We start from the raw sequence: 16481 nt of genomic DNA on the forward strand, positions 1-16481 counted from the left end.
TGATTATGAAAATTATATGTAGGACTAGTATGAAATTATAAAATGTACATAACGATTGTTTCTATTGATAGAACATCAATATTTTATACATTCAAAACACGCAGTCTTTCCTTCTGTTTTTCTCAGAAACTTAACACCAATTCCCAGGACCACGATTTCTTACCCGCGTAGCTAAAGCTTCTATAGTATTTATTCCCTTCCTCTATTTAAACACAAAATTAAAAAAATTGGAGATGGATTAAGATTCTGTATCCATTGCAGTTACCGATCGATTTAATACCATGATCCGTCATCCACATCTATATTTTGACAATTATATGCACATTTTAATTCGTATTTTCAAAGGGATTCCTTCACAAAACATATGTTCCTACTTAGTTCACATTTTGCTTTACATATGAATATTTCTATTACAATTTCTCTCTCTCTCTCTCTCTCTCTCTCTCTCTCTCTCTCTCTCTCTCTCTCTCTCTCTCTCTCTCTCTCGTTGTTGCAATCCCGATCCTCCTATTTCAATGATTGTTTTCCAATATGAACCAGATCTGAAATGTCTTTCGTAAGCCCCGAATCAATCCCAAAATGAACTGATAATCCAGGCCTTCTACACTTTTGCCAATGTTTCCTGCATTGCCCGTATTTCTACTTCGGCTAATTACCACTATTAGCAAACGCTTCCCAAAACTCTGGGTAATTCATGGTTAAACAGGAAATTAATCAACTCCTGCTGATGATCCCGATGAAAGAAACTAACAGAAACGACTCCCAAACGGTACGTAATTTGAACATTAAAGAGAGTTTCATCAATTACCCAAATCTAATTAGTTGCTGAGTTATATGGATGTACCTAGATAGTAATTAGATTACTTTTCTTGTTGTGAATGTTGTATTGGGTAATTTGTAGTGTTATCGTATTATTTAACAACTTTAGCTCGGGGCAAAAGCAACGAAATTTGGTTTTAAAAATGTCCACATAAAAAGATGTCATTTATGATTATTTAACTTTTGTACCATCTCGTGTGTAATAAATGGTCTGAGAAAAACTATTCTTGTTCTACATATGGACTACCATAGCAGGATTCTCGCCCGAGATACCTGTAAATTAATCTTTTCTATTACACATCTTCAGTATATAATGTCTTTTCTTGAGGAAAACGACTAAAAATAAACTATTTTAGAGTGGAAATACTACTACGGAAGAAAAGGGTTGAGTTCCTTGACAATTTTGCTGATGGCCTGCCTGTAGAGCGACGACGTGGCGATATATAGCCAATCTTCCCATTGCAGCTGTAATCCATCTCTCTCTCTCTCTCTCTCTCTCTCTCTCTCTCTCTCTCTCTCTCTCTCTCTCTCTCTCTCTCTCTCTCTCTCTCTCAAACTATATCACATAGCAAAAGAAGAATCCAGAAAAAAAAAACTCACCGCTAACCGCAGTTTTCATGCTTTCAACTATCGAAATTTAGATAAATCCCTTGAGCTAAAAACTTCTTAACCTTAGGCAAGTTATATATTTACACATATGGTTTATCAGTATCCACAAACCTCATAAACACATGCCTACCATGCATATCTATCTTGAAAGTACTCTTACTAATTCCTCTATCACAGGCAATGGTTACAGGGTCTTTCTCTCCTTTCGATTTTATACTTATATAGCAGCCAATCGTCCTCCATTCTTCCAACGAGATAGATTCCTCTCAAAACAATGTGAAACCTACTGTTGCATATGGTAGACTTTTAAAAGCTTTTACATACCACATTTCTCACCGTATCCGCTACTCTTATGCTTCCCTTACTAAACATAATTTTTCTTAATTTCTTTCATTTTCGTTCATGCTTTCATTCATGGATATTCTATATTTATTCAAAATCTTTTTCAAAATCCCTCCTGCCTTCCTTGATTCTCCATTTCTTATTATCATCCATTGATTCCCTCCCAAATACTTTAGAAATCAACTGCTTGCATTCTGTCACCACCTATGTCAACATCCATTGCTCCATCTTCTTTGTTCACTTTTAATATCAACTCTTAACTGACTATGCACATTTCACGTTAATAGAAAACTTTTAAATGCTCTCAAATTCTTTCTCTTGTTTCTTAATTACTTAAAACCATCCATATTACTTTTAATTTAGCATATCTATTTTTATCATTTACATGTAAACCTCTCGTATATCAGTTTCACAAATGCTTTAACCAACCAAGAGAGCAGGCAAGCATTAGAAGTGGATATTCAAGAACTGACCATATCCGTGTAATTAAAACCAGCTAATGGAAAAATAAGCAGAGTATGACAAACCACTGTGCACTGTATAGCATATATAGACCAAGAGAAAGCTTTTGATTATTTCAAAAGCTCAGAAGTAATGAAAGCCCTTCAAAGACAAGTACTAGATGAATCTTATGTTAGAGCACTTGACGATATCTATACAGGAAGTACAGCAGTCATAAAACTACATGAACATAACGGAGTTAGACAGTGAGACCCTATCTCTCCTAAAATATTCACAGCATACCTAGAAGAAGTTTTTAAGAATTCTGATTGAGAATATGTAGGAATTAATATAAATGGGGTATACCTTAACAACTTGAGATTTGCAAATAACATAGTTGTGTTTTATTAGTGAATCATTGGAGGAATTACAAAAATATTATTTGATGATTCAGAAATGTAGGACTGAAAATGAAAATAAGTAAAACTAAGAAAATGTTCAATGAAAATGCATAGAGACAACAAATAAGAGTTATGGACGAACCTTGTTGATGAATATACGTACTTAAGACAGAGGGCAAGTGTTTCCCCAGGACAGGAGACCGAAATTAAAAAAAAAAAAAGGATGAACATAGTAAACAACAATAATATTAGAAAAAGTAAAATATATACCACTTTCTCTAAAAATAAAAGTATTTAATCAGATGGTCCTACCAGTTTTGAACTATGCATCAGAAACTTAGAGCCTTACTAAAACTTTAGAACATAAGCTAGTTTCAACTCAAAGATCTTTGGAAAGAATAATGATAGGAATAACACTAAGCGACAGAAAAAGAGAAACATGGATAAGAGAGCAAACTAAAGTAGATATATTAAAAAGAAAATGGACATGGGCAGGACATGTAATAAGAAAGACATAAGAATAACAAGATGGGTCCATAGACATCGCAAAATAAGCAGAAGGAATAGAAGACGATGGATTGACAAAGTAAGAAAGTTTGCGGTTGTGGACTGACATAGAAAGACCATAAACAGACGCAAGTGGAAGAACATGTCTGAGACCTTTGTTCTGCAGTGGACTAGCAATGTCAGATGATGTTGATGATGATGAAAAAAAAAAAATATATTTATATATATATATATATATATATATATATATATATATATATATATATATATATGTGTGTGTGTGTGTGTGTGTGTGTGTGTGTGTCCTAATCCTTGTATACAAAATATGTGTTTTATACTAGCAGATTAATGACGTTTTTAAGAGTACTATGACTGTCATAAATTGGAGGGCGCAATCACTGAACTCTGTTATACGCGACGTGTCCCTAGTCTCATAAGGTGGTGATGCGTTCGACAGTATATTTCATCACAGTGGAGAATTCGACAAAACCCAACAATTCAACGTGTTGATAGAGCTATATTGCATGTTACTTGCAGAGGGTTAGTCAGTACCATTAGAGCGTTCGTTAGACAAAGTACTCACCTGAGAGCATTGGCTGTGTACTAGTATATTCACAAACCTTTTTGTAATAAAGTGAAAAAACCCATGTTCCTATGACTCATTATCCGTTGATATGGAACATACTGGTGTCAGTATGGTGTGAGCGAAGTTGTTCTTTAAGCAGGTAAAATAAAAGTTCAAAATGCCTAGATACAAAAGGACTAAGATAGCAGACTCTGCTGCTGTGGGCGATGAAAACGAAGGAGCAGTTGGTTATAGTGATGTCGATGAAGAATATAGACGAGAACAACGAACGCAGGACTTGGAAAATAAGTTAGATAACTTAGCTGAGCTAATGAACAGATTCTTAGTTGAAAGAGAAGAGGAGCAGTGCGTGCATAAACAAAGTTCAAACGCTCACAAGTGAAAGTACACATGCACAGCCGAGTGAAGTTACGCTAAACATCATAATTCGGAAATTGCCAGAACTCCCGGCAAGTATTAGGCCTTCTGATGATCAGCGGCCTAACAAAGGGTTTCAATCGATTGAAGTGTTTTTGAGAGTCTTTAAAGTAGCCACATATGGGTGGTCAGACATAGGAAAAGCAATTCAAGTAATTCAATTGCTGAAAGATGCTCCGGCAATGGAGGTAATGTGTTGGCCACAAGAAAGGTTAAGAAGTTATACTGAAATAAAACAACGTTTAATTGAGAAATACGCCTTACCTGATGCAAGAAAAGGGGACATAATAGAAAATTACAAACACAACAATTGGAAAGGTGAATCCGTTCTTAGTTTTGCGACTCGCATTTTTCGGGATTGTGATATTTTTGGTACCCGGAGTGCCAATCTCCCAGAAAGCAATTGCCCGTAAATATTTTCACAGATTAGTAAACCCATATTTATGTGGTTATTTGGTCAATGACAATTGCTCGTTAGCAGATGTAGTGATGGCGATACAAAACAGTCTAGACATTTTGCTAGAAGAAAAAATTACTGAGAATAACTGCCCCGATTCCGAGAAAGTGGCAGCCATGAGAGGCACTCACCAACCCCCAAAGCGGGAGAGGGGAGAACGCAGTCAGCAGGTGAGAAGAGTCTTCAGATGTTGGCAGTGTGCGGGAGAGGGGCACCGAGTGCCCCACTCAAGGATCTTCCCACTGTTACTCTTGTCAGGCCCACGGTCATCTGTCTCGAGAGTGCCCAGCAAAAAATGCCAAGGGCAGCCGGGCTGTGACACACACACACCACCTCCCGCCCAACATCTGAAGAAAAGGAAAGAGAGAAAGGGGGAGACCAGGGAGATTGATAACCCTCCCCCCTCCCCCCCCCCCCCTCCCATGACATCACAGGCAGCAGCCGAGGCAGCGATGGGAGTAACTACGACGGACTTGGTAGAGTAGGCACTGTGACCTCCATCGGTACCCCCGACCTCACCCCGGCAGCACTAGGGACAGGAGCAGGGGGCAGCGGCATTGCAAGCGAGGTCATTGGCACGTGCCCCATATATCCTAATGGGGGGCTAGGAATGTTAGCAGTCAGGATTGACCTACCAGATAAATCCATTTTGCTGATTGAAAAAGGATTCTCCTCAAACCCCACTACAGTCAGTGGCATCCATCATCCTCGACACGCCAGAGGGAAATAAACTACACGCAAGACATACAACGATCATCAACATTAAGATGGGATCTGCGAAGTTTACACATGATTTTTTTGTCTTGCCCACCTTAGGAATTTGAGGAATCGAGGCTATATTAGGGTTAGATTTTGTCATGGGTAATCAAATATACATTTTTGGGGAAAAAGATACAATAACAGTAAGAGCAGGAGGGTGCATTTTGCCGATAGAAAGTCATGAGAGAGTAAGTGCATGTGTGGGAACGGAGAGACATTTAAGTAAGGTAACAGCTGTACCGGAAAGAGAAGTGTTGCCTCTCCAGACTTTTAAAAGCATGTCAGTGTCTCCCTGAGGGAACCAAGGTCATAGTTAAAACCCATGACAGATGGGCAAAAATAGTCTTAGAGGGCTTGTCAGAAATAAAAGAGAACAGAGCTGATATAACGATAATTAATTTGTTAAATAAAAGAGTTGTGTTAGGAAGTGATTCTGTGTGTGAATTAGAGTTATGTGAAATTGCTAATAATTGGATCTTGGGAGCCACAACTTCAGCCCGCACGGACGAACGCACTCAGAACTTGATTATGCAAGCTCAAAAACTATGTCCGCCAGGATATCAACCTGTAGTTAGTAACATTGTTAATAATTATTCCGATGTAATTGCTATTGCAGACGAGCCACCCGGGAGGATTGATCGATTTCCCTTTACCATTGAAACTGAGCAGGCGGAGCCGATCAGGTCAAGGCCCTATAAGTTACCCATTCATATCCAGAGAGAGATAGAAAGGAAAATTAATAAAAAGGGAACAGGGGATAATCGAGGAGAATGAATCCCCTGGGCTTCTCCAATTGTAGCTGATAGGAAAAAGGATGTCTTGATAAGATTGTGTGTTGATTATAGGAAGTTGAATGCAGTCACTAAGGATAATGAATTTCCATTGCCCTCGATTGAAGAATTACTTGTGAAGGTACGGGATGGTAAATATTTGGCAACTATTGATTTGAAATCTGGATACTTTCAAATACCCATTCAAGAAGACAGTAAATGTAAAACGGCATTTATAGCTAACGATCAACTATTTAGGTTTAATTTTCTTTCTTTCGGTGTTAAAAATGCCCCAAGTCATTTTTCTAAAGTAATGATGGTAGTTTTGTCGTCCTTAATTGGCCATAATGTTCTTGTTTATTTAGACGATATCATATTTACAGGGAAAACGGCCAAAGGACATAATAAGTGGAAGAAGAAAGAGCCTTCAACCATTTGAAAGCTGTTTTAACTAGTAATGACTTACTCACATATCCTAGATTTGATCACCCGTTTTTAGTGACAACAGATGCGAGTAGCTTAGCTATTGGTGGCATAATTTTTCAACAAGATGATAAAGGTAGAGAGCGACCCATTTGTTTTTCTTTCAGGGCATTAAAGGGGGCAGGAAAGAATTATAGTATATTCGATCAGGGGGCATTGGCTATTCTTTGGGTTCTAGAGAGGCATCGGTCCTTTTTATTAGGTCAGTCGATTGAGTTGCAAAGTGATCATCGACCTTTACGTGATTTATTTTACAAAGGTGATTTGACCTTTAGACAAGCGAAATGTATTAAAAGATTGTTAGAGTTTAATATAAAGGGATTTAACCATATAGAAGGTAAAGCTAATAATGTAGCTGTTGCCCTCTCTAGAGGTGCAGTAATGAAATTAACAACTAGGGGACAAAAGAGGAACGAAGAACGAAACCAAAATATTGAAGACCCAGATCAAAATAGAGTGCAGGATGTGAATTCACGCGAGGAGCAATCAGAAAAGGAGATCCGCGAGAGAGAGAGAGAGAGAGAGAGAGAGAGAGAGAGAGAGAGAGAGAGAGAGAGAGAGAGAGAGATGGGAAAGGTGAAGGTGAATGTATGTGGGTGGCCGAGGACATGACCAGGGGTGTCCTGAATGAATGACCTTATGATGCAGGTGTGATTGACTTCGGAGGTTGGAACATAAAGGAAGTCCGAGAGGGACAGAAAAAAGAGGAATGGATGAAAAGAGCCCAAGCAGTGATTAAAGGGGAATCGGAGAGTTATCCATCATTTCTGAATGTGCCTCGTGAGAATTTTCTTATAGAAATTGATATATTATATTGTGCTTACGAGAAGAGGGGAGGGGAATTCTGTGCACGGGTAGTTCTTCCTCCCTCTTTAATTAATCAAGCCATCTACATTGTACATGCAAGTCCGTATACAAGGCCTTTAGGGATTGATAGAACGTTAAGGAGAGCACGTGAATCCTTCTTTTGGTTAGGAACGAAAAAAATCTATAGAAAAGTTTATAGAATGTTGTCATGCTTGTAACTGTTTCAAAGAACATAAAACCAGTGTACCGGAAGCCAGAAAGTGGCCTGTGATTCCTATAAGATTTTAATGGGTGCATATAGATGTGGTAGGACCATAAGTATATATGTGTATTTGTGGATGCATTTACTCGTCACACTCATACTTACGCAATATTGGATAAATGCAAATTCAATTAGCCAAGGTGCTGTGCTCGTTCATTACCAGGTTTGATTGCCCGAAATTTTTGATAAGTGATAATGGCCTCGAGTTTATAAATAAAGTGGTGAAATTGGTCACGGACTTGATGAAAATTGAACACTTTTCAGTGACCAGCTAATGGCTCAGTGGAATCGCATAATAGGGAAGTAGTGCGAATTTTACGTTATTTAGTGGCTGATGACCCCCTTCATTGGCTCACCATGCTTACTACAGCTGAGCTAGCTTTGAAAATTGAGTATAATGCTTTGCTCAGGGACACGCCTTTCTTTCTAGTGTATGGACAGGATCCCGTGTTACCATATAATTAATTCGCAAAAGTTGCCAATTTATTCGACTGAGCAATACCGTGTCTATTACCTAAATCTCTTATCAGAAGTAAAGAACACCAATGAAATGTTTTTGAAAAGAGCTAACAAAAGATACAGCTCAAAGTATGATGGTCGGTTCAAAACTGCACCGGTAAAAGTATTTGTGGGTGATCGTGTGCATTTGAAACGATTATAACCTAGGAAACACAAACTAGAGCCAGCGTATTTGGGTCTGTAACGAGTAAAGATTGTCAAATCTAACACAATTGTGATACAAAGCATTACTAATGGCACAGTGTCTGAACATCATCAGGAACACATAAATGTGGTGCCGGGAGAGGTAGTTTTCAAAAGTGTCAATCAGAGTGTACCACTTTACCCCTGCATACGTGATATTCCTCGACGTGATGAGTAGATTTTTTTTTCTTTGCTGTTGTTGTTGTTTGAACAGACTTCATTTCTTCTTTTGACGTGTTTTAAATAAACTTGATGATAACAATGTGTTCTTATGTTGGTGCTTAACGTATATGTGAAGTGTTGTGGTAATTTTGTTGAGTGTAGCAATACGTATGACATACTGCTGAGTAACCCTAAAAACAATCAGAGGTTAAATAGGTCAGGTGTGATCCGTCAGGCGGATGCTGCATTCATGTATTTATATGATTCCTGGTTGCTGGGGCCGGGGCGATTACCGAGGGGCAAGTGGTTACGGGATTAAACTTCAGCCTCGAGGAAAGGCAGTATTAGAGAATGTGTAAATGTGAATAACTTATACTTAAAGTTAAAGGAGAAGGGCGGGAAAATTAATAATTTTCTAGGGAAAATGGCTAGTGGCCATCGATTGATAGTTACAAGTGCAAGTGTAGTAGGGATTTTAAAAATGGCGAAACTGTGGTGTGAGTTGTGTTGCGAAATTGTGCCGTAAACCCGGACACGTAAAATCGAGGGATGAAGGAATATCTATTCCTACTCCTGTCCCGCCCAAAAGGCCCGTATTGCCCGCAACCAGAGGAAGGTTATTGATGAGGTTGTGTGATACCGAGGTTGACATGATTTTTTTTTTTTTTCACTTTGTGTATTGTGTATTGCAGAGATCATAAGAAGAAATGAGTTAAATTATTATATATTATATTGTGTATGTTTTTACATGCAATATTTCATTTTTTTTTTCTTTTTTGTGGAAGATGTGATTTTGGAGTGAATTTTATGTATAAATTTTACGTTGCATTTCTGTCTAGTACATGCCATGCCCTATTCCGGGTCGGAGTGTCTTCCATATATCATAGACTAGAGGGGGCGAGTACGCACCTCCTCCCGGAGTGAGGAGCTTGCTGAGGGGGGAGTAATATCTTAATCCTTATATGCAAAATATGTGTTTTATACAATCAGAATAATGATCATTTTAAGAGTACTATGACTGTCATAAATTGAAGGGCACGATCACTGAACTCTGTTATACGCGACGTGTCCCTAGTCTCATAAGTTGATGTGTTTGACAGTATATTTCCATCACAGAGGAGAATTCCACAAAACCTAACAATTCAACGTATTGATAGAGCAGCATTGCATCTTACTTGCCGAGGGTTAGACAGTACCATTCGAGCGATCGTTAGACAAGGTACTCATATATACATATATATATATATATATATATATATATATATATATATATATATATATATATATATATATATATATATATGTGTGTGTGTGTGTGTGTGTGTGTGTATAAATATATCATCAGTCGTAAATTTTCCACTGCAAGACAAAGGCCTCAGTCATGTTCTCCCTTTCGTGTCTGTTTATGGTATTTCTCTGCCAGTCTATACCTATAAATTTTCTTAGCTCGTTAATCCATCGGCTTCCCTTCCCTTCCTTTACTTGTTTCATAATTTCTTAGGACCCATTCTGTTATTCTTATGTCCATCCATTATCTATCAATCTCATTATATGCCCTGCCCATGCCCATTTCTTTTTCCTACATCTTGTTAGAATACATTATATAAATAGATATATATTTATTTATATATGAACATATATATATATATATATATATACATACATATATATATATATATATATATATATATATATATGTATATATATATATATATATATACACATACATACATATATATATATATATATATATATATATATATATATATATATATATATATATTTATGTATATATATACATATATGTGTGTTTGTGTATGTATGTACCAATATACAGTATATATATGCATTCATATTTATATTCCTCGTGGTAATTTTCAGCCCATGTCATGAAAACTTCATCAAGCATGAAATTATAACGAAATATGAGATAAGAAATTGAAGACTAACATTATATTTGGGCCCCAGGTTGTGAATATTGAATTAAATAATGTAAAATAAAAATAGTAAATTGATATTGCCCCCATACAGTTATTATTCTCAGTGATAATAAAGAGATTATTGACAACTCATAATCACTCCAGATAGTATTACCCAAAATATAACAATCTTGAATTGAGAGCTTTAATATCTTAATGTGAGATAACATGAGAAGGAAGGACCTTGAGAGTAACATCAGGACTCCAACCTACAATTCCAGCATAGATTTAATATTTTTACGAAAATAAACAAGCTCCGAAGCTGAAATCTATTTTCATTAAGCATGGGTTCGTTTTGTCTTTTCTGTGCTGGTAAATAAAAACAGCTCTCATCAATATATCTTTAGCCAACATCTTTATATTGACCGAGGCTTAGTAACCTATTTTTATTCAATATATAGATCATTAGCTGAAACGCTAATATAATATCATAACGTTATCAATTAAGATGTAAATAACTATCCTATCGTGGTAAACTGAGAACCATAGGGGGAAATTTTCCTTCCCAAATGCTTAAAACCTTTGTGATTTTATACAAATGCGTTTCTGTCAATGCAGAAGAGCATGGTCTGCATTTAATTGTTCACTTGAAAACAACTAATTTACCACCTTGGTCAAAGTTTTTTACACACAACACCGCCCATTATAATACCAAGAACTTGAGTTTGGGCTTAAACATTGTAGTAGCGTAGCTTCTATGATGTTACAATAGAGAATGTCGGATTACACAAGTATCTTACAAAGGTTTGTTAACATCAACACTTGTACCCCCTTATTATTATTATTATTATTATTATTATTATTATTATTATTATTTGTTTGTATATAAATCTATTATTATCTATGTAATTTCGCCAATATTTAGACGTTCCCTCTGAGAAAAAACAAAAACTTCCATAGCATTAGCTGTTTCCTTCGCTTTTACACGATGATTATCAGCAGTGCTTGATAAGCACCCCTCTCCCATATACACTGTACTATTCACTTCTATCTTACATGCAATTATGCACTTCCTAGTTATTGAGATTTTCCTTTTCGTCCAGTTGGTTTTTACATGTATAAGTATATTGTTCACCCTTTTAATCCTTCTTTTAGCATATATTACGAACAGCTTTTCATCTCTAAAACGCCATAATTTTCGCTCATTTGTATCTAACCCCTTCATATATTCTCACTTTAGTTCCCCTAAACTTTCATAGTATGTTCCAATCTGTTACACAAGGAAGATATCCTTGCTTGACTGTTTTATAAATCACCTCTTCTCTTGCCCTTCCATCCTCCTTTCCTATTTCCAATTATCATCCTATCCTAAATCATTCTCAGTTCTAATCTCAACTTATTCTTATAAACACTTTCCAAACTATTTTCATTGTTTCTGCAGTTTCTCTTCGCAATACCCTGTGAGTGATTTAACTACTGCAAACATCATCGATTCCAAATTCCATTTATAGCTCATTTCCTTATCCCACAGATGTGGACTTACATCTTCTATACAATTCATATACATTGCCTTCCAATTAGATGTACCATATACTTTTCACACCCAAGTTAAGCCACATGAAGACTTTATTCAGAAACTTAACTCAGATCTCTTTCACAACAACCGATATTCTACACACCCTCTTCCTTGGCTGAACATACTGTCTCCTCAATCCTTCCTTCATCAGTCTGGTATACTCATTGTAAATACTACTCAGGACCCACTTTGTGGGTCCTGATACTACTATACACCATCGTTGGTATAGTCAGGGTCCTTTGAATAACGAGTGTATTTAAGGACCTTGGGTATAGTATGCAAATATATAATTCAAAAAGTGAAATCTATCATGTTTATCTATATATAAAGCAATAATCTTATAATTCTTTTTTAACCAATTCTTTGTCCAGGCATGCTTTGCACTTCCTATTCATTCACAGTATCATGTACTTAACAGTAGATCATAGTAAATAACTTTTATTTCCATTAATCCTGTGAACGTTACCTCTTATTGTCTTCTTTACATTCGCAATGATTACTGTTACAAGTGTTCAAAACTTACACCAACCTCTTTCCTATTGGCGTCATTCAGCTTTTCCCTTGTATATTTCACATTCAGAAATTCAACTAAATACGTATCTCCACAGGACTATGGGCACTTCAGACAACAGCTCCTTTGTTTGTGTTCCTTATATTTCTGCCGTTTCCCGCCTGTTTAAAAGTTTGTACTTTTCTCATTTATCGGTATCAATATTTTTCAATTGAAGCCCTCAGAAGTTATGTAAAATCTATTTTCGGTTTATTAAGGGAATTTTGCTTTCTAGCTGCATTTCCATCCCATTTAGCTAAGAGTGTAGTTACCATAACGTAGTGAAAGGGTTTGTTTATCCCCGTGACTAGTCAGGGGCATCCATAATAGGTCAGTTTGCTGTGAGCGATCAGAATAGTCTCCTACCATCACCAATCACAGTGGCCAGCGTGATAATGAAAATGGCCAAACTCCAGATATAATTATGGACATGTCTGAGGCCTTTTGTCCTACAGTGGGCTAGAAACAGCTGCATCTGTTGTGTTTGCTGTATTTATGCATGGTTTTGGTTATTCAAGGAATGCTATTAATGCTACGATTTCAATATTTCCGTTATTATTTTGAATTTTGTGCGAGTCTTTAATGTAATTCACCAGATAGTGTCACTATGAAAGACTGATTGCAGCTACATTGAAAGATATTGTGTTTTGTACGGAGTTATTGTTAGATTAGCGGTATGAACAGTTCGATATAAAGAGAATTGAACATTTTCAGAAATCAGTATTACAGGGAATATCTATGATAAGGAAGCCCATATCCTCATGTTTTTCAAGATATTTCATTCGGTAGTTAGCCATTGCTACGTTTATAGAATTAATTTTAAACATGAAATTCTATGAGGAATTATAAGATAAAAAATAAAAACTGGGGATGTGGGTTGTGACCCAAAAGAACAAAAATATGTTACAAAAGTTCACATTTTTGACTGATTAATCTTCAACATGGCGTAGAGATTTTTATAAGAAAATTCCTTGACTGATGGCCAAATGGGGCAGGGTGTGAATAATTCATCATCATCATCATCTCCCCCTACGCCTAATGACGCAAAGCCTCGGTTAGATTTCACCAGTCTTCTCTATCTTGAGCTTTTAATTCAATACTTCTTCATTCATCATCTTCTAATTCGCGCTTTATAGTCCTCAGCCGTGTAGACCTGGCTCTCCCAAGTCTTCTAGAGTATTATGGGGCCTAACTGAACGTTTGATGAACTAATCTCTCTTGGGAAGTGTTGAATTTGAAAATTATTTTGCTTTAATTTTGGCGATGATCATATATGATGGCGTCGAATTAAAACAGAAGAATCACCCCCATCCTTTTCTAATGCTGTATACCAGTCATATACCCTAAAATTTCAGCAAAACTGTGTCTTAACGGAACATCTAATATGTACCACACGTGTTTCATACACGCTCATACGATGTAATGCTTTCCTTTTTTCTATCTCTCGCTCTCCCACACTGATAGTCGATCAACCTGTTTAAGCTTGCCATCACGTGTTTTAGTTGGTTTGAATTTTTGCGACATTCTTTCTCACAACTGCTTGTATATAAGCTCGTTATCTGTTGGATAAACGTTATGTTGCCACAAATAGTACAGTACTGGTACCCCATCTGCTATGAAAGGCTGCCGGTGAATCATCATCATGAAATACAGTACTTCGTTGAAATTACATCGAAATAGCCACATATATCAGTAGGTTTGTTTACAGACTCCCCATCAAATTAGGTGATACGATGTAAAATGAAGGGGGCAAATTGGTTCTCGTCCAGTCGTTTCCTGAAAGTATTGCTTTCTGGGCGTGATCGCTCACAAAATAACCGTGCTAACAGTTTTGCCTTCTTCTCTTTGCCTTTCTTTCCGGCATTATTTTATTCTTCTTTTCTTATGAATACAATGCCAAATTACCGTATTTTCTATACATAAAATAACTTTGAAGAACTGATAACTTATACAGTACAACGATAACAGAAATTTTCAATATCTAAAAAAAAAAATATTTGTTATTTTGACTCTCTCTCTCTCTCTCTCTCTCTCTCTCTCTCTCTCTCTCTCTCTCTCTCTCTCTCTCTCTCTCTCTCTCTCTCTCTCTCTCAAATGAAAAATAAGTAGGTAAATGTTACTTTCATTTAAAAGTGCCTAAGAAGTTTTTGATACTTTATAAAATGTATGTGTGTGCGTGTGTCTAATCATAACGAGCTGATTTCTTAGCTGGAAATAAACGTGTCATGATAAAGAATTTTTACATCTGTAGGAGCAACTGAATTATTTTTTTTTTCTCCTATTTAACTTGCAAATTGTTGAAATCTTTAAAGATATTTGACAATCACAGCTAACCAGACATTAACTGTTGTGTGGTACAATTTGTTCTTATGAAACATCAGTACTTATCTCAGTTTTGAATACTTTTAGATAATAGGGGAGTTATTCTTGTTGCACTAACAACTCTTACGATCTCTAGTCCTTCATTTACAGGTAATGGGGAAATCATTGCATATTCCACAATACTTTTATCACGATCGAACAGAATTCTTCAATTTTGTGACGTGTAATTACACTATCTAAAAGGATTTCATTTTTCTTCCGCACTGCTTGAAAATGAGATATGCATTTAACTGTGTAGGCACTCTAGATTCATTGCAGACAGTAATGTTGATATATGTGCCATAAATACTATAATGGTGCACTCAGAAGATCTGTGTGGAACAGAGAGTAGTAGAGTGCACTGTTCGTATTGATTGTTTTATTAGATAGTTTTCACCACGCACGATCTCATTAAGTAATGACTTGAAGAATTACAAGATTACAGTAATTTCCCTTAGAGAAAGGGTTTTCCAAACGCCGTCTGACATCATCATGTTCCGAAGACCCGACAACAATCCTCATTCCAAAAAGGGCGATGTCACTTGGTTGGGGGCAAGACCTACAGATAGGGGGTCACTCTGACCTTGTTGTTTGTGTAACCTACGGACCTTGGCAGCAGGAACGTGAAAGCAGCCGTTGACTGCTCGTTCTGTCTTTGTTATCGCCGGTGCAGAGGACATTCAGTAATGTTTTGTGTGGTGTCCTGGTGGAGTTATTATTTAGGTTCGTTCTAGGAGGACCACCAACCCAAGTTCTTTCATATCCATTTGGATATCAATTTCGAAAGAGCTTCCCTTAAGTTAGGTAAAATGTAATTTGTTTAACAGGAAATATGTGAAAACTGAGGTGGAGACTAATTTAAAAAAACAGAAAATATTCTATTCTTAAAAATCGGCCGAAAGCGATCGATCATGACGTGAAGTAACGTTCAGTGACCTAATACCTGTTATTCCATTCAAAAGCCGGGACTCTTGTCCTACAATGATTTTGGTGCCCCTCTGCCTCAGTGTATCTTTGCATACTTTATTGATTTTATGCATGTATATTTAAGCAAATTTGTCTAGTTATATACAATACAATATTGGTGTCTAATACATATTTGTATTTGGGGTTTTTCCTAAAAAAGAGTTCCGAGGTTTCTTTCTACCACTGGCTTTTTATTCTTACATTATAAATATATAACAATAACCAGCACCCTGATCCTGGATTTTGATTATGATGCTTATATATGTATAAAATTTTGGAATGCACACACGCACACACACAGATATATATATATATATATATATATATATATATATATATATATATATATATATATATATATATATATATATATATACAGTATATATATATATTTGTGTATGTAATATATATATATATATATATATATATATATATATATATATATATATATATATATATGTATATATATATATATATATATATATATAATATATATATATATATATATATATATATATATATATATGCATATATATATATATATATATATATGTATATATATATATATATATATATATATATATA

The sequence above is a fragment of the Palaemon carinicauda genome, chromosome 22, assembly GCF_036898095.1.
Source record: "Palaemon carinicauda isolate YSFRI2023 chromosome 22, ASM3689809v2, whole genome shotgun sequence".
NCBI lineage: Eukaryota > Metazoa > Arthropoda > Malacostraca > Decapoda > Palaemonidae > Palaemon > Palaemon carinicauda.